Below are 27,935 nucleotides of genomic sequence, written 5' to 3' on the forward strand. Positions count from 1 at the left end.
GTGGAACGTTTTCAACGCACTTTGAAAGAACGCATGTGGAAATATTTTACACATCACCACACTCTGAAGTACATCGGCATCTAACCGCACCTGGTGCAAGCGTACAACCAATCTTACCATCGAAGCATTGGACGTGCCCCACAAGAGGTGACTCCCGAGAACGAAGTGCTGGTGTCTGATCGCCTGTTTGGTACGTCCCCGACGAGGGCTGTCCCCAAGAAAAGTGGAGTGTTGGACGTAGGAGATTGGGTACGCATTGACAAAACCAAACGCACTTTCGACAAAGGTTACTTACCTAACTGGACTACAGAATTGTTTCGTGTCACTGGACGAGTGCATGGCCGTCATCCTGCCGTCTATAAATTGGAAGACATGAACGGAGAAGTGCTCAAAGGAACGTTTTATTTGCCCGAGTTACAACGTGTCACCAAAAAAGAAGACGACGTGTACGACATCGAAAGCATTCCCGAACGCAGAACCCGTAAAGTGGGCAAACGACGTGTCAAAGAAGTCAAAGCACGTTTGAAAGGATATCCACCCAGTTTTGATTCTTGGATCGACGCTTCGCAAGTCATCGACTATAAAAAGAAGTGACCACCACGCCCTTTCACACAGACTCAGCTACGGCGACCACTCCTTCACCCAGTTCTTCTCTGCAAGATTTACAGAAACAACCCTTGTGGGTGTGGTGTGGAGAACGTGTGCCTAAAACGCAAATCGTCTTTTTTTGCCAAATCTTCGTGGTGTATTGTGTCATCGGTGCAGCCATCGCCAATTTGAGTTTGCAACAAGGAGACGAACAATTGTGGACCATTTTATTGAGCAGTTGCATCGGTTACCTGCTTCCCAATCACTCCCTGAAATTCTCTTCGAACGGGAACAACGGGAACCTTGTGTCCAGTGCCAGTGTCAGTCACCACTCCAACAACAACAACAACCCCATTTTGGGCGGAGACACTCCTCTGACTTCGATTAACCCCTCAATCAGCCACAGAACTCTGGAATTATGAGTCACCAAAACCAGTTTTACTTAACCTTACCCAGTGACAGTTCTATGGAGGTGTTTCCCAACAACACTTTGTGCTGTTACACGGTCAAATTACCTCAGACCATCCAATTAGATCACGAAGCCCATTGGGAAGTGGCTTTGGTAGAAATGATTTACCCAACACAAATCAAAAACATCACTGAAACTCAAAACACTTTTGACGTCGAAATTCTAGACCAAACAGTGCAGCAAACCATGATTACCACTAAATCACATAAATCACTTCCGAAGGACACAGTACCCCGCAGCAGCAGTGACACTTCTCCTCCTTTTTACATTTATCACTTTAAAATTAACTCAGGCCATTATTTTAGTGGTCAACATCTGGTGGAGGCAATCGCTGACAAATTCCATGCAGCATTTGACAAAGTTCTGACCGGACTAAAAAAAACGTGTCACCATTGAATACCATAAACTGTCTCAACGTCTACTAATCAAATTTGAAAGTGAGGAAAAAAGGATACGTATTAAATTTTGCCCTGAATTGTATGACATTTTGGGTGGAGACCTCAATATGGTCACGGATAAGCAGACCAAAAGGATTCACATCGCAGACATTGACAACAACGGGCATTTTGAGAGGTATTTTCGTTTCCCGGTAGAACTGAACCAGGGACTGAATTTGATCTTTGTGTACTCCAATGTGGTGGAGTATAACGTGGTGGAACACACCTCCGTACCGTTACTGTGTGTCATTCCTTTCAAAGTGAATTCTGCCACGAACGCTGACGAGGAAGGTGGAAACACCTATCACGTTCACCGCGAATTTGTACATCCTCATTATTTGCCTGTCAGCAAGTCTTATTTGGACACGGTCAACATTGCTATAAAAGGAGATTTGGGACAAAATATTCCATTCACCAAAGGAAAAGTTACGGTGAAACTCCATTTTCGAAAACGGTTCTCTAGCGACTCGTAAGTCATGTATCCAGTGTACCGAGTGGTTGCTCGACAGCGAGGACACGGTTTAGGAGATATGTTGAAATCAGCCTTTCGTTCGGTGGCTCCGGTGTTGAAACCGATGGTGACACGCGGATTGCATGCCTTGAAAGATGCCGCACTGACGCAAGGCAAAGAATTTCTTCAAAATGTCATCATCGACAAACAAAACCCCAAAGAAGCCTTCTTGAGGGCAGGCAAAAATATCTTGTTGCAAACGGGCAAAGACATTTTAGACCGACGAGAAACACCTATAAATGCCCTGAATGCTACCGAGTCTAGCATTCCCGCTTCCCTGAAGCCACAGCAAGGACAAGGCAGCAAGAGACGACGAAGAAAACACCCTTTTACAAGACTTCACACGTCTAAAGCTAGAAAGACTAAGAAAAGAAGAACTGTTCGAGACTTAGACGTTTTTGATTATTAAAATATTGAAAAACAGCAAAATGATGCACCGAGAGTCTTGCGCCTGTTCCAAGTTGGAACTGGATCTATTTGCCATGCCCCCCACCATGATGACGATGCAAGAATCCCAATGGGTGGAATTTCACCTTGTCTCCTCACTGACAGATTCCGCTCCCATCGAGTTTGAAATCAAAGGACAGCCCGAAGATTACATCGATCTGAATAGCAGTTACTTGTACTTGAAAGTCAAAGTTCTAGATAAGACGACTGATGGTGGAATAGAAGACACTGACAATATAGCTCCCGTCAACAATTTCATGCATTCCTTGTTCAGCTCAGTGGACTTGTACTTGAATAACAAACTGGTCAGCAGCAGCATGGTTACTTACCCTTACCGTGCCTACCTGGAAAATCTCTTGACGTACAGAATAGATGCCAAGAATTCTCATCTCAATGCCTGTGTGTTATGGGAACCTGACGAAGCGAACAAGTTTGACACAATAGATAAAAGCAATGACGGCTTTGAGGAAAGACGAAGCAAAATCTTAAATAAGAAGAGTTTAGAACTGATGGATCGTTTGCATTTGGACATGTGGTTGCAAGAGAAATATTTGCTGAACGGTGTAAATATGTCCGCTTGAGACTGAATCGCAGCAGTACCGCTTTCCATTTGTTGGCTGATAGTGCTGCTACTACTGGTGGCAATCCCACAAGCAAAATCGAGGAGGCCAAACTCTACGTACGACGCGTGGAAGTGTTACCTAAAGTGGGAAATGACATCAGTAACACTTTGAGCAGAACGACCGCCAAGTATCCGATACGACGCGTGGAAGTGAAAACGTTCACCATTCCCCGTAACCATCATTCCATGATCGAAGATCATCTGTTTCAAGGACAGTTACCCAAGCGTTTAATCCTTGGTATGGTCGAGAATTCAGCCTTCAACGGAGCCTTCAGTGAAAATCCTTTCAACTTTCAATACTTCGACGTGAAGAAAATCGAAGTCAGTCGCGATGGCAAAACCTTGTGTACCCGACCTTTCGAACCTGACTTTAGTAACACGAAGAAGAATTACTTGAGATCGTACTTGTCCCTGTACGAAGCCACCGGCCAGTTAGGAACCAACACCAGTCACGGCATTACGTACGAAGATTACGCAGGAGGTTATGCTTTGTGGGCTTTTGATTTCACTCCAGACCAAGGCAGTGAAGAGGGACATTTCCACCCTATAAAATCTGGCCAGATTCGTGTGGAACTTCAGTTTGCAAAAGAGCTGGAAGAGACAGTAAACGTCATCCTGTATGCAGAATTCGATAATACGATAGAAATCAACAGTTTGAGAAAGTCATTCTAGACTATTAGAAGCTATGGAAGACTGTTATTCCTCTTTACCTAGTGGAGAAACTTTGGACATGGAATGTGAGGAGACCATGGAAGAAGAATCTCAAGACGAAGAAGTCATCATGATGAAGTCAAGATGGCCAGAACAAGAAGCCCATTTAGTCTCCTGTTTTGCTACAGTCCTGGCAGATAAAATGAAAGAAATGATCAAGGAAGAGTGCTATGGATGTCACAACGATCATCCAAGTCAAATTCAACGCGACAAATGCCTGATGTTAAGTCAAGAAGAAAAATTGGACGAATATCTGGACAAAGCTTGGGGTCTCATCGAGATAGAATTCGTGTTGAATGAGTGATATAAAGGCTTGGATAAACATTCTTCTCTTCCATTAACGTCTCTGGAGTGCCGTCGCATCGAATCTCTCTTTGACCAGAGTAAGAAGACGGAGCTAAACGCCATTTACTTGTCAGACATTTTCAAGCAAAAAGTCAGGATCGAATTGATTACTTATCATTACCTGTGAAGAAAAAACACACAAATAAATGGATACCTGGGAACTTTATTATCTTTTGAACCACAGTTCGTATACTGCTTCTTGGAATCCTGTCGTCTGTGCTAAAGATGAACTCCCTCATCGCAAACCTCAAGACCATCAAGCTTATGTGATCAACACGGACGACAGTCATCTCCCAGGAACCCACTGGGTAGCCGTCTACTTTCCTCAAGAAGGATGTGTGGAATATTTCGATTCGTATGGATTTCCTCCTTTGGAAGACGATATCATTGACTTTATGAGAAGAAATGCTCAGACCACACGATTCAATAATGTGAAATTACAAGGCACAGATTCCTTGGTGTGTGGATAATATTGTGTGTATTTTCTGCATCATCGCAGCCTGGGCTATTCCCTAGAACATTTAGTGACTCATTTTGATCCTCGTTCTTCTTCTAGAAACGATGTGAAAGTATATCGATGGTTTGTGACCATTATGCTTATCTTTTGTCTCAAGCTAGGAAACGTAGTGTCCATCAATGGCCTAATGACTTCCAACAGTGGAAATTACAATTTCATTCACAACGTTGTCAGCCCTGTCCAAAATAATGTGTTAGTTGAAAAAAATATTTGTGATTTGAAAAAAATGTTTGATGATATATTAAATGGTTATTGTTAAAATGTTATAGTTACTTGTTAGTGTTAAGTGATTTTGAATAAAAATGTTGTGTTTTGAAGAAAAAATGTCTTTGTGGTTTGTTTTGCTATAGGAATCTTGATTCATGCTCTTTGACTTCTTATTATCCCTCTCATGACACTCACTGAACGTTCCGACTCGAAAACCGTGTGGGGGATGTTTTCCTTCACGTCCGCGCTTGACCATAAAACCGGGGCTAGTCTCCAGTCTAACCATCCATTGTCGACTCATCCTCCTAAGAAGATGTGCTCCAGACTAACTAAGCTAAACGAAGCCTACGTGAATTTGCATAGGGTCAGACACAGTCTGATACCGAAGCCAGAAGAGATAGAGAATGTGAGAATCTTAAAAGTCACTGAAGACCTGATAGAAGAGCTCTTCAGAGAAGAAATTAACAAGGAGAAAGAAGAATGGACAGAGAAGTACAGACTTCAGAAACAGCAGAGAGAGCAGCAACAGCAACAACAGCAGCAGCAGCAACCTGAACCTGACAGAGGCTTTGTCGATTGTCGTATCGATACCAAAGAGTTCTTCTTGTCTTTCCGAAGAAGCAGACCTTATCCTGGGAGAAAGCCTGTCGTCAGAGGAGGCCGCAATCATAGAACCTAAATGATGGCCATAGCTTCAAGTTCACACGCAAAAAAACCAGCCCTTTTCAGGGCTACCCCAACCTTTAGAAAAGAAATAACAATCGATTGCCTATAATAAGTTTAAAAAACTAGAAGTGGGTGTATAAGCATATGAATTCTTTATCTCGCTTAGAAAGTGTGTGTGTGTGTGTGTGTATAAGTATTTTCTTTAAGTGGCTTGTCAACATGTTTTAGAATAGTGATGGGTAGCATAAAAAAGTGAGTGAGTGTTTCTTTTAGGTCCGCGCGTTGTTTGGTCTTAGGGGATGTTTTCCTTCACGTCCGCGCTTTTCGTATAAATTGAAAATCGCTCGTCAGTCTAGCTACCCTTGTTGATTGATCAACACTAGAGAATGAACACCAGACTAGCTAAACTGTTAGAACTCCAGATGCACCTGGAATATGCCAGGCGCTTACTTAATGAACCGGCCGCGGAGGAAGAGGAGCAAAAAAGGAAAAAAGAAGAGGAGGAAAAGAAATAGGAGAGAGGATGGCTTACAATATTCCAGAGACAGAGGATTGGGGTGCTGAAGCTAATTATCCTCCCTCTGCGCTCCCAGTCAAAAGAGTAAACTGGGAGAAAGATTGGAGATTTAGATGTGTCTGCGGTGCCAGGCCGGGGAAGTGCAACCATTAACCAGGTGCCCTGGAGTTCAAAGCAAACAGCCCTTTTCAGGGCTAGCCAAACCTCTAGAAAAGAAATAGTAATCGATTTGCCAATGTGTGTATGTAGAGTAGTGTGAATATAAACACTGACTCTTTTTTCCTAGTGTGAGTGTATGTGTTTGTGTTTGTAAGTGCTCACGTATGTTTGTGTGGATAGTAGATTATGGATATGTTTTTGCTGCTTGTCGTGTCTGGATAGTATAGTTTGGGTTTGATTTGACTGATTTGAGTGTGTGTGTGTGTGTGTGTGTGTGTGTGTGTGTGGATAGTAGATTATTGTTATGTTATTTGTCTAGTCATTACTGTGTGAATAGTAGATAATATGAGAAGAGAAAAGTAGGGGATGTTTTCCTTCACGTCCGCGCGTTTTAAGTGATGATCTTGGTATTATAAGTTTTGGGTTTTCGGGGGATGGTTTCCTTCACGTCCGCGCTTTTTGTATAAGAACCCACAGTGTTGGTCGTTCACACCATTCTAAGGAATAAAGACAAGGAAGATGGTGGCTGTAACAGAATTGTTTAACAAGTTGAAGGACATTTGGTATTGGATGGTGGATGGAGCCTATGTAGTGGAAAGGATTGAACGTGAATGGAAGCATGAAGTTACCAGGGATTTTGTCAGAAGGCAAGTGACAAACCTAAAATTAGATATGGATCTGGTGAAAGAGATGATAGAAGAAGAAGTAAAAAGACTAAGAGGCCTTATTGATCCAGAGTATGTAAAGATTGGTCACTTGAAGGAAGCCATGGATAATGTGATAGAAGTAAGGTGCTTTTTGGAAGACGTAATGGAATGGACAGAGTGGTCCTTTGTCAAAAAAGGCCTGGACCAGCTTAAGAAATCGGAAGAACTTATGAGAAAAGTGATGGAGGAAGAAGTCATGAAGATCAAAAACAAGTTAAATAAAGAACGAAAGGATAAGGAAAACTTAAAGAAAAAAAAGAGGTCTTTGAAAAACTCAACAACAATTGGATCATAATACAGGAGAAATTCAGAGCGATAGGTCATCCAGACTGGATGCCAGAGAAGGAGAAGAAGAAAGGAATGATGGAAAAAGTGAGAACTTGGTGGAAGAAGTGGAGGAAATAAAAGAAGATGATGATGAAACCAAAGGCCCTTTTCAGGGCCACTCATAGGTCTCGAAAAGACATTGACTTTCATGCCTAGCCCTTTTTTTAAAAAAAATAGATACCCTCCCTGTTTAAATTTTCCCATGTTCAATTTCCATACACCCATAAGGTCGGGACCCTATTAAAATAGGGTCCCGACCATGTTCCATTTCCCTTGACGCTATACAGACCCACCATGTTCAATTCCCCTTGACGCTAAACAGGCCCACAATCTATTCCCATGTTCAATTTCCCTTCACGCCAAAGTGCCGGGCCTGTATCTCCCATGTTCAATTCCCCTTGACGCCAAAGTGCCGGGCCTGTATCTCCCATGTTAATTCCCCTTGACGCCAAAGTGCCGGGTTAGTTTTCCCCATGTTAAATTTACATAGACGCCAAAGTGCCGGGACCATGTTTTTAATGGTAAGTCCCATTGACGCTGAATCGCCCCTGTTCACTACTTCCTGACCCAGTTAAATTAGAGACGGAGGTAAGAAACGTTGTCAAAATTGCAATGCAAGTAATTATACAGCGCAAGTAAAAAACCTTCATGTGAAATCCTTCCACATAGACCGGGGCTAACCAACATAATAATTTGCAGACGCAGTATTTACCATTCTTTAACTCTACATTATATTATCAAGTGCTTCTGTCGTATTATGTTAATCCAGATTTGCTTTCAAAGTCAAACTTTTAGTGAGTTGCGCTAAATGGCAATCAGCAGAAAAAGACCTTCACAGTTTATATAAACATTATGTGATCAGTTAATTTGTAGAGTATGAAACTTAATACACTACGTAGACCCCAACTTCAAATCGTACCATTCCTCACCATCAGCATCAATGGAGATGTATCTATTCTCTTCTGATTTAAAACAGATATTCACTAGTATGTAATGAGAAAATTGTTAAGTATTACCTTCTTAAAGTTAGGCCAGACATTAGTAGTTGCAAAGTCCAACCCCCACCCATGCGTAATTTTTTGCACCACATTATTTATTTAAAAATTAAACAAACGGCAGTCGCTGTAAATATTTATTTTAAATCATGATAATTATTTTGCAAATTGAACTGTCAATATAACGAATTTCTGTTGTGCAAATTCTGCGCGCGTCTATATTTTAGTCAACACGTGAACGGGGAAAAATCAAATCATATTTCACTTACCTTTTAATCAAATCATGTCTATTTCACGAGCCCTCTATACTCTATCCATCTTTGAAAAAGGATAGTTGAGTGCTGATCTACTTTTCCATAAGTCAATTTGGACCCGTGGACGTCATTTTCGTCAAGAGCTACGAAATGATATCCTTCCTTTACAGTCATTGTTCTCTGCCTGTTTGTCCGAAACTCCTTGTGCGCTGTATTTAAAGTGCCAATGACATAGAACCGACGCTATGTCGTACAAATACAATTGCTCTTGATGGACCTGTTGTTGAAGTGTAATTCCTTTCGTCAAGCCGATTCAGGAGTTTGACCCTCATGACGCATGCTTTCAAACCGACCACAACGTGGGATATTTTGTTTCATCTGGAGTACTTGCTCTGGAAAATGATATCACAGACTTTATGAGAAGAAATGCTGTACACGCTCATTTCAATAACATGATATTACAATGATCCGATAATATATAGTGTGTGGACAATAGTATGTGTATTTTATTCAAGAAATGAGCTCTAGATTTCCATTAGAACAGCTAGTGATAAATTGTGAACATGATTTCTCCAAAAACGATGCAAAATTACAAACGTGTTTTACAGATCACTATAGATATATGTTTTCTTTAGCTCAGAACGTAATACCCATCAGACGCAGAATTACAATATTTTAAGTCATTGGAAGTTCATTCTTACTTCCCAATGTTGTCAACCTTTTAAATACGTTGATATGTACCATTTGAGCATTTTTCAGTTGTACATGAAGAGTTGTGGAACTGTCTTTAATCATCATCATTCATTTCGTTTTTGCTCATAATTGGGTTCGCGGATCGTATTAAAAGGTTCATGTTCAAAAATGACTTAGTTTGCTTGGAATCTGTAATATTTATAATACTGTTTCACCTCGCACAATATAAAGCAGAAATATATGATATTCAAAGAAAGAAAAAGGTATGTATACAATTTTCATTAACCTAAACTTTTAACTTCCTGTTATTAAGAATTTCAGCTACGTTGACTTTTACATTTGACAGCATATAGATTGAAATATGTATACTATATCTGCAAGGGAAATACAACACTTTCTATAAAGTCAGTTAATAATGGTTTTATGATCTGGATGAGAACACCGTGCCGTTGATCGGTTTCAAACGTAAAAGAAAGGAGTATTTACTAGCATGATGCAGTTCAAAAACTGAAAAAATAAAACTTTGCTATCATTAAATAGAGGGAGTACAAAATATGTCAATAGCAGCAGAAATAATGGGAGGAGCAATTGTTGAAGGTTTGCCATTTAAAGAAAGCAAGTATCTGCAGAGCCTATTTGATCCTAGTGGAGTTGAAAAAGAACAAATAAGACAGTATAAATTCCAGGAGATGCTAAAATATACTCATGAACAAAGTATACAAATTACTTACATAAATGTTTAAGAGAACACGGTCAGTTATTCAACCTTGAAATAATTTAGATCAACGTTTTATATGTATCATTTCATCCTTTCACCCGTCCTGATGCTGTTTTAAAAAAAACATAGGCAACCGAAACGTAAGGATTTTTTTACCAACCTTGTGATAAACAAATAACTTATGAGCATATATGTATTACACTTACAACGGACGTTGGCGCGTTATGTTGGATATAAAAAAAATTATAACGTAAGAACTTGCGGCTTGTTTCCTTTCTTTCACTTCACTTATGTAAAAACACTTTGTGTTACGAATTGTTCTGACAAAACCTGTACAAGTATAAAGACAACACACAATACTGCAACAAGCATCTCCTGGTTGTCAATAGCAGGCAAAATTCTCATCAAAATGATGATGAATTGCCGTGTGCGTCACATCTATAAAAGGCTCCTGCCTGAGATACAGTGTGGGTTCATGATAGGACAAGGAACCACATATATGTTGTTTGTAGCTTGTTAAAAGGCGAAGCCAACACGTTTAGAAAAATTCAATAAATGATTTATTTCCCTGGCAAACAAAGTAAAAATTTGAAAGGAACTTACAGTATGGTGAATTAAATCCCAAATGGTATTATTAAGAGTTCTATCACAAGTCCGAAGTATAGAGTGTTTATTCTTAATGATTTCCAGTTGTGTTCGGAATGAATTCCAATCCTGAAGGTGCTGATGTATCTATGGTCTTGAATGTGGCTATATGCTAGCAGTCTCAATGTATCACAATGATATAATCAAGAATGTCTTTGAATGAATTCATAATAATTCTAAAATAGTGATTTAGACCAAAAGTCATTAAGCACTTCGCACTGCCAATGAATATTTAAATAAATATGTTTCCTCTCAAATTATATGTGAAAAACTGATATCGAGCTTTTCAATATATGGGCCTGTTTTCTGATGACTGTTCCTTGAAAGTTACATCCGATATGTAATAGTGTATGGTTCGTTTCTCTTTAGATTGTGACAATTTTTTTTATCGTAATCAGTATCAAGAAGAAAGCGCTAATACACATGCCCACATCATTAAAACCTTACGAAGATCCTACCACCACAGTGAATTGTTAAACAATCCAACCAATGGACAAGTTCTCCTACCTGGGCAGTACACAGACACGTGCGCCCTACCTCGATAACGAAACCATCACCAGAATCGCGCAAATGTGTGGAAGCGCACAGACGTCAGTGTCCAAATAAAACCCAAGGTCTACGATGACATTGTGTTTCTGCTCTTGTTTATGCATGCAAAACTCTAAGCGTTTATAAATGCCATGCCGAGAAAATGAACTATTTTGACATTGACTGCCTGTGGAAAACTGATGATATAAGATGGTAGGATCTGACACTCACACAGGCAGGTATTCCCTCTGTAGATGAAATCACAGATGAGATGGGCAGACAAACAGGATGACAGACGACCATTTGCCGAAGGGAACGCAAACTCGGGGATGTCAGAAGAAAAACTACACCCTCCACAAATATGGAATATTAAGTTAGTCTTGATAGATGACGTTTTCATTCACATTTCAAACAATTTTTATGGGAGTGGGGTGGAGTTGGGTGAGAGGTGAAACATGGACATAAAGGCACGCCAGCTTTCTATATTGTAGATTGATTCTCTTCTTACGTCACAGTTCATTTAGAATCATATTAGGTATACTGAATCTTATGTGCATATTTATTTTGAGGTATATTTATATGAGAAATACACGTGGAAATGCCCATCACTGTATTATATAGATATATGCAGCAAAAATATAAAGAATTGATACTGTCAAATGGGTTTTTAAAACCTTGCTTGTCCCCGACGAAACAAATTCAACTGGACAGAAGTGACAAGAAAACATAAAATGATTTCAGAAGGAAATTCTATGTCGCTAAATATGTTTATATGGTTTTATTTCATCCGCTGCAGAAAGAGTCTCAACACGAAGAGAGATAATATTAATCGCCAAGTCGACAATGGTCAGTCCCCCGAGGCACCCTGCTTCAAACGACTTCCCAAAACACTAGATGGAATAAAAACACATATGCGTCAAGTTCCACCTTTGTAGCATGCATACTTCGTCTCAAAGATTCTAAAAAATAAATTTTACGTGTGTGAAATAGTTTTATATTTATTTCACATCAGTAGAAAATAATGCTGTATATCAAAGAATACTTCCACGCAAGATCGCAAGATAATTTGACATAGATAAAAATAAATTACATATTTCTCGCATCACCTTTCTTCACATGAATGAAAATCTTTTCCACATTTGTAGAATATTATTTAACATATGTGCAATAACTTCACACATAATTTTTCTCTTTCAGACCTTATTATAAAGATAATTACATCCGGGCAATAACAATAATTTACCTATCATATATATATATATATATATATATATATATATATATATATATATATATATATATATATATATATATATATATATATATATATATATATATATATATATATATATATATATATATATATATATATATATGTGTGTGTGTGTGTGTGTGTGTGTGTGTGTGTTTGTGTCAGAAAGACTTTCACGTCTGTGATATAAGTATTTATTTGAAATTGTGAAATTATTATTTTTACGTCTGTTAAGACATCTTTTACATGTGAATATATTTTTCCGACTCTATGGTCTTAAACTAAATAACAGAAAAAGCAAAGACCGATAACGTTTGTAAAATTCAGTAAGTAATTTATAGAGTGAAAATCTTAAAAAATGTACAGTATTTTGAATTAAATCCAAAAGAGTCCTAACGGTTCTATTTCAAGTACAAATTTAAAAGAGCACCAACAAGAATTCCAGCTGTGTTTCAAAACAATTCAAATATTCAAATATTACATGTGTTGATGTGCATGTAGTCCAGAAAGTGCTAATGTGCCAATGGCTTAGAATGTGGCCCTGTGCTCATGTAACGCAATAATTTAATCCAAAAGGTCCTTGAATGAATTTGCAATCATTTCAAACTAATGATTTTGTCCAAGAAGTATTAATGAGCACTTTGTAATTTCAGTGAATAATTTAAATAAATAAATCAATTCAAATTAAAAACTGAACACACCAACAAGACTGATTTCACTTCCGATTTTGAGGTAGGAATGGGTAATTTTGAAGTAAACAACATTAAAATAAAAAGTTAAGCCACAATAATAGAACCAGTATGTAGGTAAATTTCCTTTCAAAAAACATTAAAAGTTGTCAACAAGATCAGGAGGAGTTTCCAAGTCGAAAACTAATGTCCTACTCTCAGATACAAAAAAACATGTTTAACTCCAATAATAATGATCTGAATATTTGATCTAATATCACCGAGAAATATTAGACATTAACTTGATTTTGGAAAAAGGTCAGTTACAAAATGTAGATATACATAGCATGTAATCATTGAGAAAAGTACACAAACAATACCTATTACAATGTGAATACATATGTAAAGAAACAGTTTATATCCTGTATGAAGAAACTTATTTCACAAAGCGTGTAAGTAATCTTACATGCGTAAAATTAAATCATTATTTCACATGTAGAAATGTATTTTTTCACATATCTGAACTAGCTTTCTTTCCGTCATATATGTACAATAATGACTAAGGGAAGTTAGAAATAAAAGTTCTAACAACTCGCTGTAAACAGATTATGTGAACACAGAAATTCAACGCCTATTACAAAACTTGTGTGTGCACAGTCCATCTACGCTATGAAATAAGCATTCGTAGTCGTACAAAATAGCGTAATCATGTAATAATAATAATAATAATAAATTTTATGCTCTTTTTAACTTTGAAAAGCCGATGTTATGTAATTGATGAACGTTCTAACACGAACGTTGCTCGTTATTCTGTGTAAATTAAAAATGTTAATGTTAGCCAATGAATGGATTCGACAAATGATAAACTGAATTGTTCCTTCCTTTTTGTTTCAGATAAAAGATGCGATTACCATGATTAAAAATGGTATATATTTCAAATCCACCCAACCAACAATTCCCAACCTTACCCCTTCCTCGTATTTTGGCACAGGTTGCTGATCAAGATGATTAAGTGAAGAATGGTATGCATTGTCTGTCACTATTTCCTTGAACAACACTTTATTCTGCGCTCCGTTTTTGAAATTCGTTTTCACTTTTCGGATTATTAAAAGAAATTCTAGAAGTTAAAGAATCTCATCTAGCTAATCCCCCTTTAATAATACAATATAATTCTAGGTCAAAGCTACGAAGTCTTTCTGACAAATAATTGCCTACCATGGACGCCCAAACACGGTCACCAACTGCAAATTTAGAGAGGATATTCTGGATGCATTCCCATTTCTTTCTGTCTAGAAAAAGAAGTTTAAAAAATCAATCAATCTCTCTCTCTCTCTCCAAATATTTGAGTTGGCATAACATAAACACGAAATTCGAAACTGACTCAGTAAGTAAGTAGGCTTGTGTTCTTCCACGTGCATTTACAACGTTTCAAGCGTAAGTAGTAGTAGAGGGCTGTATAGCGGCAATGGAAATCCCAGTCAAAAAGGTCGTGGGCACGTATAGCCACCCCACCCCACCCCGGGCACGTATAGCGACAAGGCAAAATGAACATGGGGAATATTGGGCCTGTATAGCGACAAGGGAAAGTGGGGTTCTTGTATAGAGACAATAGGAATAGATCAGGTGAGGTGACGTCACGGTACTGAACATTGGTAGTGTGGCAAAGGGCTGACCTAAATTGGACCAAACAGCAGGAAGAAAAACCTAGAATGCTAGGCGGGACAGATACATATATAACACATACAACATATAGACATAGATTGAGGAACATCACTCTATCATACGTTAACTATAACACTGACTAAAAATGTTTAGGCTAGAAAGCAAATTTTTTCGAGGCAAATGAGTGGCCCTGAAAAGGGCCGATGGATTTGTGATAACATCATTCCGTTAATATAGAGGGCATTGCATATGTCTTCTTCTCTTCCTCAAACTTCTTCTGACTTCTGGACCGTAGATGACTACTCTTTTCAAACAGTCTTGTCTCTCCACATAAATTCTTCTTTTCCAAACGCTCGTATCGGTAATCAGGATGATTGTTCATATGATTTCACATACATGGGTAAGTCCGTACGGAACAGCATTGAAAATATGAGAGTAGATGATTCAACATTAATCCACATCTTGTGACGAGAACAGGTGAAGGGATTGAAATGAACTGCGGTTATTTATAGTGAAGAGCGGATAGAAACGGATTGAGTTTTTTCACCAATCCTAACACGCGTTACAATATTCAGTCACAGTGTGGAGTCTCTCTTCCATTCTGAAGAGAGCTGACTGTGACGTCACATTCCTCATATAGATGCTCTAGCGCCTGTGCGCAGTGAATCAATGCGACAAAGTTTTCAAACATGACGGAAACTAAGACGACGATGAATTGGAGTGCACCGGCAGTGGAGACGGGAAGCGATGCTATAGCAGTGGGTACCAAAGTCAACACAGTCTTACTTCCAGAAGAGACCGATTTTAATTGGGATTTAGTCGATTTTCCTTCTTCTCCGCAAGAATTTTTTCCGGTATCAGTACCTTCGCCACCTTCTCCTTCTTTGCCACACGTCGGGGATTTTAAACAGAGACAGAAAGAAGAATTGGAGAAAAGCACAACAATCTTTTCTCCTTCAACAGCAACAGCGAGAAGAAGAAGAGGCAAGAATGAAAATACGGGAAAGGTCTAAAAGAGAAGGAGGAGAGTAGCAGCAGGGAGGGCGAATCCTACAAAATACTTTTCCGAGACACCCCTTCCACTGAAACTTTTCCCGATAGAGGGCTTATTTCGACGAAATAACACTTTTATTCAGAAAACGAGACAAAAAAAATGTCCTTGAAAATGCTTTGTATTTCCGCTGACATAACGCGAGTTACTTCAATAAATCCGACTCGTATCCGACATAATTTCCACGGTGAGGTATCATCGAAAAATCAGGTGTAGTTTGCGCCCCCTGCTGCTCTACGAAATGAGTTTCCAAGAAAACATTTTTATGTTGCAAATAGTGTATCAAGTCCGATACGGTATCGTGTCCGCGGGTCGTGTAAATTTATTGTCACAAATCCATGCGGGGTTCTTTGAGCGCGACTAAAGAAATTCTTAAACTTATTAATATCCATATCTCCGCTGCACCAAGTTTGATGAATATTTCTTAACGTGTGAACATCAACTCCATTAAACACAGCAAGAAGATTACAGTTGTCTCTGATCACTTTTGGTATCTGTGTGTAACGCTGCGTAACATAAATCACATCAGTGTTTTTATGACGACCCCGGGAAAATATTCTTGCAGGATTTTTTTGCTTGTCCAGCATCACATCATCATACACTACTAGGTTATTTATTTCCCCGTCGAGGTCTTCCACGGACGGAGCTTCTTCAATATCAGTTATAAATTCAACAACGTCCTCGCCGTCTTCACTCAGCGCTTTTGCACTCTCATTAAAATCTTTTATAACATCATAACAACGTTGATCATCCACAGACGGAGCTATCAAGTATAGTTTGTCCCATTTCATCCACTTCATTATCATGTTCAGCAACAGCTGTGTTTTACCTGATCCTGACGGTCCTATGATGATCATTCTGATAGAGTTTGGTAGCACTGAATTATGCTTAACTGGCTCCTTTCTTCGCGTCGCAGAAAAATCTGTAATTTCCATTTGTATATAAAGAATAATAATTATGGATCTATATTGTGTGAAGTGTAAGGCACGAACCCCTACAAACGACATAACAACCATTACAACAAAAAATAACAGACAAGCACTTTCTGGTAAGTGTGCGCAATGTGGCACAAAAAAATTTAGATTTCAAAAAAAAAGCCTGACAAAGTCAGCGGAGGTGACATCGCAGCAACCCTCGGACGACTTCCAGGTACCCCTTGGGCTAAATATCCGGGAGAAAAGCATCTCCCAGGATACAATTACTGCGGTCCAGGGACACGACTAGATATCAGACTTGATGAACAATCTAAACCAAAACCGGGAGAGTATCCAATAAACGCTATCGACGCAGCGTGTCACATACATGATGTTGCTTATCGAAGTAAAGATCTACAAGACAGGCATATCGCGGATGTGAAATTAATTCATGCACTAAGCTCCATAAAAAATAAATCATTTAAGGAGTCACTCGCTAATTGGTTAATAAGATCAGCGATGAAATCTAAATTAGCATTAGGCGCTGGATAATTAATAACAATGGAAGCGATTTATTATTCCCCAATCGGATACTGGAGAGGTAACTCAGCAATTAATAAACTCGCCAGCGCAGCAAAAGTAACACGCAAGGTTGCCAAAAAATGGCTGTCAAAACAAGCAATATGGCAAATCTACTTACCACCACCTCGACAAATCAACTTTGCACATTTTGATGTTAGTGTGCCCAATGAAGTTCATCAGGCTGACATACTATTCCTGCCTCATGATACTGTCCGTAGAAAAACATACAAATACGCGCTAACAGTAGTTGATGTTGCTAGTAGATACAAAGAAGCAGAACCGTTAGCGACTAAAACAGCCGTTGAAGTTGCTTCTGCGTTCAAACGAATTTATCAACGAGGACCTCTAAGCTGGCCCCGATTATTACAAGTTGATCCTGGTAAAGAATTTCAGGGCGCGGTATCATCACTGACAAAGCAGCATAACGTTACCATACGACGAGGACATACTGAAATTCATCGGGATCAGGCAATTGTTGAGCGATTTAATAGAACACTCGCTGAGAGATTATTCGGATACCAGTACGCGAGGGAATTCATTTACGATACGAGATCTCGTGAATGGGTTGCAAGACTGCCAAACGTGATAGCCGCGCTGAATAATGAAATTACCAGAACAACAAACATGAGACCTGTAAATGCAATCACAAAAAAATATATACCCCGCGTCAGTGAACGTGTTTCAACGCAGCCAACGACGCTAGCGTCCCCGTTGCTGGGTAATGTCACCGTTAGGTATTTATACGAACCCGGCGAACTCGAAGGAGGGAAAAAAAGAGCAACCGATCCCACATGGAGTGTTACCACACACAAGATATCCAGCATAACCAGATCAACTGGGAGAAACGCAATCTACAGATTAGATTCAACTGCTCCTCAGCGTGGATTCACACGCGAGCAACTTCAGGTGATTCCCACGGATACACAATTACCACCTCGATCACTTAAATAACTGCAGCAACACCTCTGCGTCGATTACACTCAAGACAGGTCAGCATTACATTTTCACGCGTATGACCGAGATTGCTGTCTATTCTATCCACGGTAAATTGTCTTGGGTCGTTTTTCGAATACTGCCACAGCAATAAACAATTACAACTCGCACAGTGATTATTCTGACGCTCACGTAACGACAACACAGCGTTGATATCCAGGTTAAACTCTCTATTATTTTTCTTGTCGCTTTGTCGGTAACTGTCTAATTTTTTTCTTATTTGATCTTTTTGCGTTAACTCAACAACGGCTGACTTCGTTGACGTATCTAATACAATTCTTCGTAACTGAGCCATCTTTCTTACTCTGGACACGGCTAAATAAACTAAATTTGACCATTCGATGCGGTCATCAACGATCCAAACAGTTGTATCAGAAATAGTTAATCCTTGTGCTGAATGAATCGTCATAGCATATCCTAGTGTCCACGGTGATTTATTTATTGCTAATGCATCTTCGACCGCATCGACGTTAACTGTTACTATATCATTCAATACTAAATTTTGTTTCTCTGGTTTTCCGGGAATATCAACATCAATATTCTGCAATCGTGTATCATCTGGTCTATAACATAACGGCACTTCCAACGTTGGAAATTTCTGCCGCTGTAACTGAAATAGTCGCCGCTGAAGTGTATCTCTGACTGATTTTCTACTTGCAACAATTAAATCATCTGGTTTCCACGCCGTTAAAAAGTTATCAAATGAAGTCTCTGGAATTATTTCACGCATTATTTCACATTGGACTTTATTGGTTTGTAGCCTAATTAGTTTTTTAAACTCCTTTAATGTGTCATCAAGCGCTCTGATGTCATCACGCATTTCCTCGTAATAATCAACAAACCCTCGTAACCATTCGTGGGGAGATTCGCCGACAAATGGTGGTGGTTGACCATGATCGCCGCACATCACAACTGCGGTATTTTTCGTTAACAACCACGTCAGGAACCGTTGTAATGTATCCAGCGGCACAGTGTCTATTTCATCCCAGATGATTTTCTCCGGGATATACTTCGTTCCCATTCGCGTAGGAGTCCATGTACCGCCGCTGTATTTGAAAAAGCCGTGATAAGTGCAGGCCTTTACTCCGCGTTGTATCATTTCTCTGGCAAGTCTGTGTGTTGGTGTTAGCACGACCAAATCAGAACCGCAAAATAGTTCGATTGCACGAGTTGTCTTACCACAGCCTCCAGGTCCGTTCAAATAAACTGTTCTGTGTCTAGCAATTGGATCGTACACAGAAGGTAACGACAAAGTTGTCCACGACAGGGTTGTTGATTTACGATATTCATCTTTAATTTCAACATCAGCTGATTCACAGTACGCGTGCAACTCTTCCTTTTTTACTCGCCATGTTCCCCATTGATCATCCGATGTTGGTAAATCTAACGCTGTTAAATCGTCTTCATTAATATAAAACGAATCTGTTGCAACCCTTACCGCGAAGGGAACTCTATTCACCATCGACAATAAATTTATAGAAACATAAGCCAGCATAGAGGATCTCAAATGAGTGTACTGAGCTGAATCACCGTCGATATAACTAACAACTGTTCCTAATCGTTTTCCAGGCATCCCCGGCAATGATATTATTATATCCTCGCGGCTACAAAATGTATCTTTCGCAGTAGTATCAGCGATAATGAAATTTAATTCTTCTTCATCCATAATTAATCGACTGTGATGTCGTTTATGATCATATGCTCCACCTTGAGTAAATTTACCTATCAATCTTCGGCCGAGATCTTTACAGTTGCGCTCATCATGTTTATACGCCAGTGTGCGTAATTCTTCTTCAGACGCTGTAGGATAATTTAATTTTAAGTCAGAATAACACGCAGTATCAGTTGGAGTTGGTAACCAAACTGAGGTTTGTTTTGAGTAACAAATAATCCCCTCACTGACAACAACAGATGTTAGTATTGTTTTGTCAACCATAAACCGCAACAACGGAAACGGCACCCACTTCCTTTCGTGGAAATGTCTGCCAAACCAAGCATAATTAATAGGATGTAACCGTGTTGCAAATTCGAACGATTCCACGCGAGCAAATCCAGTCAGGTCAAAATCAGGTAAAGGTCCGTTAATAGCTACTCTTGTCATTAAATTTGTGGGATGTCCAAATCGTTTAAAGTATTCAGCGCATTCGCCATAGCCAAGAAAACTTCCTGGATAGCACGCAATCATATCCACCGATACCATATTATCACTAACAAATACACTATTCCATAAACCGCCGTGTCCGTATTCGATGCAACTCTGCTGAACATTCTCGAGAAAACTCTTCATGGTTGGTTTCCAATTATTTTTTTGTCGTGCTATATGTGCGGCAACACTTGGAACAGTAAAACAATTAGTTAGTAATTGATCAACTTGCTCAGTTGAATATTTTTCTGTGAGCGCTTTCATTTCATTTTGTAACTCCGCAGTTCTATATATTTCTCCGTTCGGGGTCACGAACTGGTCATAATCACCAACTTCAGAACTTCTAAACAACCATACCGATACCGGATCGGTTTTACTCATTTGATAAATACAATCAAACATACCCGCGGAATAATACCTTATAACACGATCGCGTGGAAATATTTTAACTGATTCCGTCCAGGCGTGGCTGTTATGATCAATAATTGTTATTGAAGCTCCACTACGGTTGTATTTCGATTTATACAATTCCTCGCCTGTTAGCGATAATACCGTTATAGGAAATCTTAATAATTTTTCTAGCGCGGCAACATCCTTAATTGTGGCCCCTACATCTTTGACTCGATTAGCCCATGTTGTTATTTTATTTTTTCTGATCTCAGTTAGACCATTTCCACGTGCTGCGTTTTTAAAATGTTCCATTACTCGCTCAGCTACACAATTTAACACCACTGATGTTTTCATTGGCGTGAGTTTATCTACACTTGGTTTCTTTATCGGATATATTCCGTAAACGACTGCAGTTACTGGATACGATCTGGCGTAATACGGTATATCAACCCCCGTCAACATTCCTGGTCTAGAATTATTGCTCAACAAAATAGTTTTCCTTTTAATGTCAAGGATAGGATCATTTTTATCACGGATAATCCACGTGTCATCGTCGTTTTCGTTGACCACTTTGATAATAAATTTTATCTGTATGAAATATCTTCTATCGTCGAGATACCCAATTATGTTACGCGCGATTGTATCGTTCATGGTAGCATCAATGATAACGCTCGCGTCGGGGATAATTTTATATGTCGACCACACATGTGCGGCACCATCACGACGAAACTCTTCTTTGGCGTTCTTGATAACACCAAGCAGTTCCTTTAACTCTCTTCGTCGTGGATCAGCGGTTAACCGGTCAAGATCGAATCGAGAACCTGATATGGGTTTTATTCTGGATAGTCTTTCAAATTCCTCCATTGTTATAGTTAAGACAAGTATTTAAATAGGCAAAAATATTATATATAATGAACCGATGCAAGTGGATTAAACTAAATTCATCAGCGCCGTGTGGCAAACCATGCAGACACGAATACTGTGGACAACATGCTCAACAGGTCCGCGGCGGGAGTCTAGGACCGATACCGTGTATCAGATGCGGCATTGGAGTACGAGGAAAAACGCAATTATGTTCAGCGTGTGGTGGAAAACGCTATCGAGAACTAAAACGGTATTATAATAAAAAATACTGCAATAACACACTCTCCGAGCACGATTACATAAATAAGTTTTCAGACAAATTATGAATTAGACAAATAATTTGCCTGTATTATAATGAATCAATTTGTTCCGCATCCAATTATTTCCAATTATGAGGCAAATCAAGATGGCATAATACGACACTGCAGGCTACAAAAACAAGTTGGTACAGTTGATAATTGTGGTTATTCACGATTTACTGCCACGCCGAGACATGCAGGCATTTCCTCGAAGAGGTATTTATGTCATCGTTTCGTCTATGAATGTTTTCATGGAGTGATCCCTAAAGGTTTTGTCATTGATCACATTAACGGTAACATACTTGATAACTCCATAAACAATCTTCGCATGGTCACTCAGAGCAAGAACTGCCTACTGGGTAACACAGGGCGTTGTAAAACAGTTGCAAGAAGAGCTATTAAATCCACGAACACAATTACAGGTGAAGAAATTGTATTCGAGACAATAGCCGCCGCCGGTAGGTATTTCGATATTTGTCCACCTGTTGCACAACATGTCGCAGATGGGATCTACAAAACAGCATTTTCCAGGAAGCTCAAACAGAAGATTTCATTCTGTTATGTAACTGACAACAACGATAACTCAGTATAAGACCAAGAAAAAAAAACGAAGAGTTTCTCTGTGGCGATGCTAGCATCGCTCATGCTTTGCATTTCTCGTCCAAGGGACTTCTCAGAAACGCTAGCGTTTCACATTTAAAAATATAAAAATATATAATAATATGAATCACGAAAATATAAATACCATACTTGTTGAAATTAAAGAATTACAACAGCGGGGTTTTAATATTTTACTAGACACTGAAACAATTATGTCAGATTTTGAATCCTTGAATGAGCTATCACGGTCCGGGAAGAACAATCTCCCTGCCAGATATAGGTTCATTAAGGGTTTGCAAGATCGCATTTACAAATCACTTGCCACGATAACGTCCAATCAGGTATCTGAATTTATTCCACTGTGCGTTGCAGTTGAGAAGATCAGGCTTGAATTGTCATCCGAGTATGAGACTCGAAAATTAATTAACACCAGGGTGAGACTGTTAAAAGGTTATATAAAGAACGGAAACTCAAAGAGTTTCTTAGACGCGGAACCGTTAGCGGTTCCAATGCCTACTAGTGTTTGTGACTACGAGGCCGACAAGGAAGTATAAACCGCCGCGTGTGACTCACACCCGTGAAGTAGAACCTGAGAACGCTAGCCCCGCTTGGAGACGGGTAAAAAAAAAGTGTATTATTTTTTTTTTGCCTTGGAATTTCTCAACTCGAAGAGTTTCTCTGGAAATGCAAAGCATTTCTCTGGAAATGTTTTACATGAGAAGTCCTTAGACTTCCAGGATTTGCTTGAGCGTTTCAGCATCAATACAACAATGAGAATAGTTCATAATCTGTTCTCGTTGACACCAAGCTGTGATCATATGATTTTGCTGTAACTGCGTCAATTGTGACCGAGTTAACAAGAAGTCTTCGTCGCCGTACACGTCAACGATTATTCGAACGGGGAAATACTGTCCCGAGAAACTCATTGAGTTTCCCCGGAAGTCCAAGGGACTTCTCATGCTAGCGTTTCCAAATGCGGTTTTTATTGCCTCGTGAAGAATTTGCTTATCATGAATATGAACTCGTGCATGAATGTACTCACACATTATACACAACTGTTTTTTTTTAAATGCGTGAGCGATGCTAGCATCGCCAGAGAAACGCTATGCGTGGAAACTCGAAGAGTTTCCGGACTTCACCAGTAAGTTTATACTGACGGTCTCGCCACGCAGGTCCAACAAATTCCCCCGTTGGTCGGCAAGTTTGAAATTTATCGTTGACAACCACGGATTATTACACCGTAGATAGACCACATTGATTGGTTCTTGCACAATCAGAAAACCAGGGGGGTCTTTTGGTGTGAACGTATACAGGACAAACCCCTGCGTGGCCGTCGTTGTGTCAGCGCTAGCGCTGTAACTGCCATCGATGACGTCACATACAAGATTGACCGCAATAACATCTGTGATATTTACGATCCCGGGTGAGATGTGTCTGCCATCGGCGGATGTACTGTTGTCGTGTCTTAAAATAACAGGTTCTGGTTTTATTCGCGTGTACGCGGCAAGAATATCTTCGAAAGATTCCTCGATGAGATCCTGGACTGATTTTCTCAGCACGGGTGCGTTATATCCGGGAAATTTAAAATCTGAAATATCATTCATGGGAATACCATATTTAATTGCAAAATCTGCTCTGACTATCTGTCTGTTAATACCGATGGTATCATCTTTGTAATCCAGTAAATGTTGAATTATTTTTTGATTTATAGTTTCCATCGCGGATGCGAGTTTGTTTAGTTTTTCTATGGTTGTGATAATATTATCACGAGAACTGCTTGTATGGAAGTCCAAGGGACTTCTCACGCTAGTGTGAGCGATGTTTACATCGCCAGTTAAATCAGAAATATAATCTTGGAAATATACTCGCAACAGTTGTAGCTGTTGTTTATGTACTAGATTGATCGGAATAAATAAATCAGATTCTATAGAATCTAGACGGTAACTGAGCTCCTGCCCATTAACACGTGGAGCTTCTATACTCCAAGTATCGGGCATTAAAGTACCTTTTCCTGCTAGTAATTGATCTGCAAGGAGTAAATAATAATTGTACTCGAGATCGTGCAGTTCTTGTTTATCGGTAATAAAATCCGATTTTTCAGGTTTTGGTGGACCGGGTTTAACCTCGCGGGCCTTTGGCCATCCTAATACTGTTCGAAGAGAGCTGTTATAAATATCAACGGCGTATCCCGGTGTTGAGATTTCAATGACCGTAGACATCGTTGGTTCATGCGCGGTCAGAGATATTTTGGCTTCCTTGCCGGTGATTCGTTTTATTTGGCGTTGTATCTCATTGTTGATTTCTTCGATCTGATAACTCCCAGTGGGTAGCGTAATTGTATCCCATTCTGGAGTGTCATTGGGTTTGTTTTTGTACGAGAACACAAACGAATTATTTGGCTGCAGACCACCAAATGATGCCGACCTGATATTGGGCCAGCTGTGATACACACTGAGCTTTGCTAACGCGATTTCACTCACACGAATTGGAGTTTGAAAATTAATACCGAATTGTGGTGTCGTCGAACACACTGAGATCATTGTGGTCCTTACCGGTGTTGTGTTTGTGACTATTTGTTGAAGCAGTTCCTGTGGCGTTGCCATCAGTGACATTATTTATTTGTTTAGTTTTCAAATAGTCATTGTACGCATCTGACATTAGTTTGAATTCAGAATCTGATATCGTAGCGTCGCTGTGCACGTCTAACGATGATGATATCAGCGATGATAATTTCTGATATGCGGTCGTGGCTGTATTTAATTTTGTCGTGTAATCGTGTAATTTTGTGTTAGCACATGATGATATTTTTTTTGTTATGATGCCGAAAACTCCAGCTGTTGTTGTGGCCGCGGAAACACAGATCGTGGCGGCGACTACTGCAGTTACCGGAGTGACCGCTGATAGTATTGCTCCGGCAGATACAACAACGGCAGATACTGAATAAACCATAATATCCAGCACTGTTATGCGTCTGCGGTATTTTTTTACTTTTTGACTGGTTACTTCGATGACAGTTTTTAACTCAGATTGCCACTCACGGACTTGATTGTATCGATATTGTTGAGCATCTGGCGTCGTTGACATTATTTAAAATCGCTGGCGATTTTCAATTACGCGGTAACCAATTGAGATGTTGCAGCGACGAATTCCAAACAAAACCAGTAAGATGCTGCGGTTAAACTATCGTCGTCGGCTTCAAGTATAAATATTTCTTCGGTTCCGCTGTTTAGTATTACGGTTACAACCCCGGAATGCTTATCGGTGGAATATCTCCAAGGATATGTTGTGAAGATTTCAAATTTAGCGGCTGAAAACACAGACAACCTGTACACGCCAGTGACCGTTGCTGTGTATTTGATAGTGTTATTTTCTCGTGACCATGTTGCGAATCCCGATGATACCGTGAATACGATGTTGGTGAAATGCCCCGGAGTAACTCCAACGGGGACTTTAATCAAACTGATTTTGTTAACGATCTCAGGAATTCCCGATACGATATCCTGCTGTGTTTGTTTGATCGTGTTAATGTCGGTCTTGATTTCAGCGAGTTTTACATCGACGACTGGAGGAGGCCCAAAGAACTTATCCACGGTCTCACCAGTTTTTTGAAAGTTTCTTTGGAGTCTTTTAAACCCGTTCACGTGAACATCATACTCTGACCGCAGCGTATTTAGTTTACCGTTGATGATGTCCACGTATTGTTTGTTTGACGCATCCTGGTCGGATTCGGGATTCGCTAACGCGGTTATTTTGTTGCCGCTCATGCTGAGTTCGCCTGTCATCGTGTCGCCGGTTTTTTTCACACATTTATCAACACCTTTATCAATACTGTCTTTGATGCTTGCGATTGATATATTCGAGTCCTTGATCCGGCCGCCATCACTAAATGCAACGAAGTTATCCTTGGTAGCTCCAAGAACTTTGCGAATTATATCATTCCACTTAATGTTGCTCGTTTTTAGTTTTCCTTGCTTGTCCTGAAAAATAACAACTTCATCTGGGTCAACTCCAGCTACATTCAAAAGATCATTGATTTCATCTCGGGTCACATATTTTGAGAGATCAGCATCTGTGCTTGGTTTACCTCTTCGCGCGAAAGGTCTTCCGTAAATATCCACCATTATTCTTATTGCTGTTTTTCAAATGCGAGCATGAAAATGCCTAGCATTGGAAACGCTAGCGTTTCTCGATGCGGTATATTCATACACTACTCGATGCGGAGACGTTGCTGGATTTCTTGAGATTGCATCAAGAACATTTAAAACCTCCCTCCCACAAATGGGCGGATCAATTAATGTTTGTGTTGGTAACGTCGACTGCCACACTGGAATTGAAAATCCTTCGGATTTCTTAGAAAATCTGGAAACATACCTGAGAAACTCAACTGGCGGTGCTAAACCGTACGAATCAAAATAGATAATTCCACGTGGATCGATCGCGTAAGCAACCCAGTGAGTTCCCGGACCATCTTTGTTGTCGAGATTGATAATGCCAGTTTCTGGATTATTCGGTCGTTGCGGTAATTGATCTCGCATAAATACGCCTCTGAAATGTTTTACACGCAATTTTTTAACAGCATCGAGTAAATCAAAATTGGACGCTGGAAGCGTCAACGCTGGAAGCTTCAACATCGGGGACACTTTGTGTTTCAGCGTTAGAAATTTTTTGGATACCATGATGCGGGAGTTCCTGGTAGTCTTAGCCCTGATCCGCGAGCGGATCTCCCCTTTTTTTTCTTGTATCCGTTTCCGGTTGCTTTCTTTAGTGCCATTCCAGCTGCGGTTCCAACTGCACCGAGTGCTGCGGCTTTTGCTACGGCTGGTGCTGCCGCGGCAATCAACGCCGGTATTGCTGCGAGAAGAGGAAATATTCCACCGGTTTTAGTCATGTCCTTGATAGCTGCAGCAGAGAAATCAAGTCGGACACCGGTTTTTGCTGTTAGTGCCTTATTAAAATGTTTAATCTGAGTATTAGTCAACGACAGCTTGTTTGGACCACCAGTAATCTGATCTCGTTTTAGTGTTATTGATGTCCCGCACGTGCTTGCGTTCTTCGATTGCAATTTCTTTGTCTGACCGGAAGTCAAGGTGACATTAACGTGACTGTATGACATTATATTTCAGAAACTAATCTAATTGTTACATGTTTTCTACTGGAGCGTCAATAACTCTCATTCGTCCGCCAACACCTTCAAGCAGCATTGCTTTATCGGAGAGTATAACCGCGACAGCTCTAAAACCAGCAGGCGGGCCGAGGGGAAACTCACCTACACGAGCTTTGAAGTGTATATCAACGACAGATTGTCTTGTTAGATCCAAATGTTCCAGCGAAAAGTAATAAATCGGATACAGCGTTGTAAAATCCAGTTGTGATATCTGCAAACCGGTATCAACATTCTGATCACGTCCCATAAATGTCATCAAGCGATGATACGCCCGTGCAACTTCATTTCGC

The sequence above is a fragment of the Sinohyriopsis cumingii genome, chromosome 2 (assembly GCF_028554795.1).
Source record: "Sinohyriopsis cumingii isolate HCF-2022 chromosome 2, ASM2855479v2, whole genome shotgun sequence".
Lineage (NCBI taxonomy): Eukaryota > Metazoa > Mollusca > Bivalvia > Unionida > Unionidae > Sinohyriopsis > Sinohyriopsis cumingii.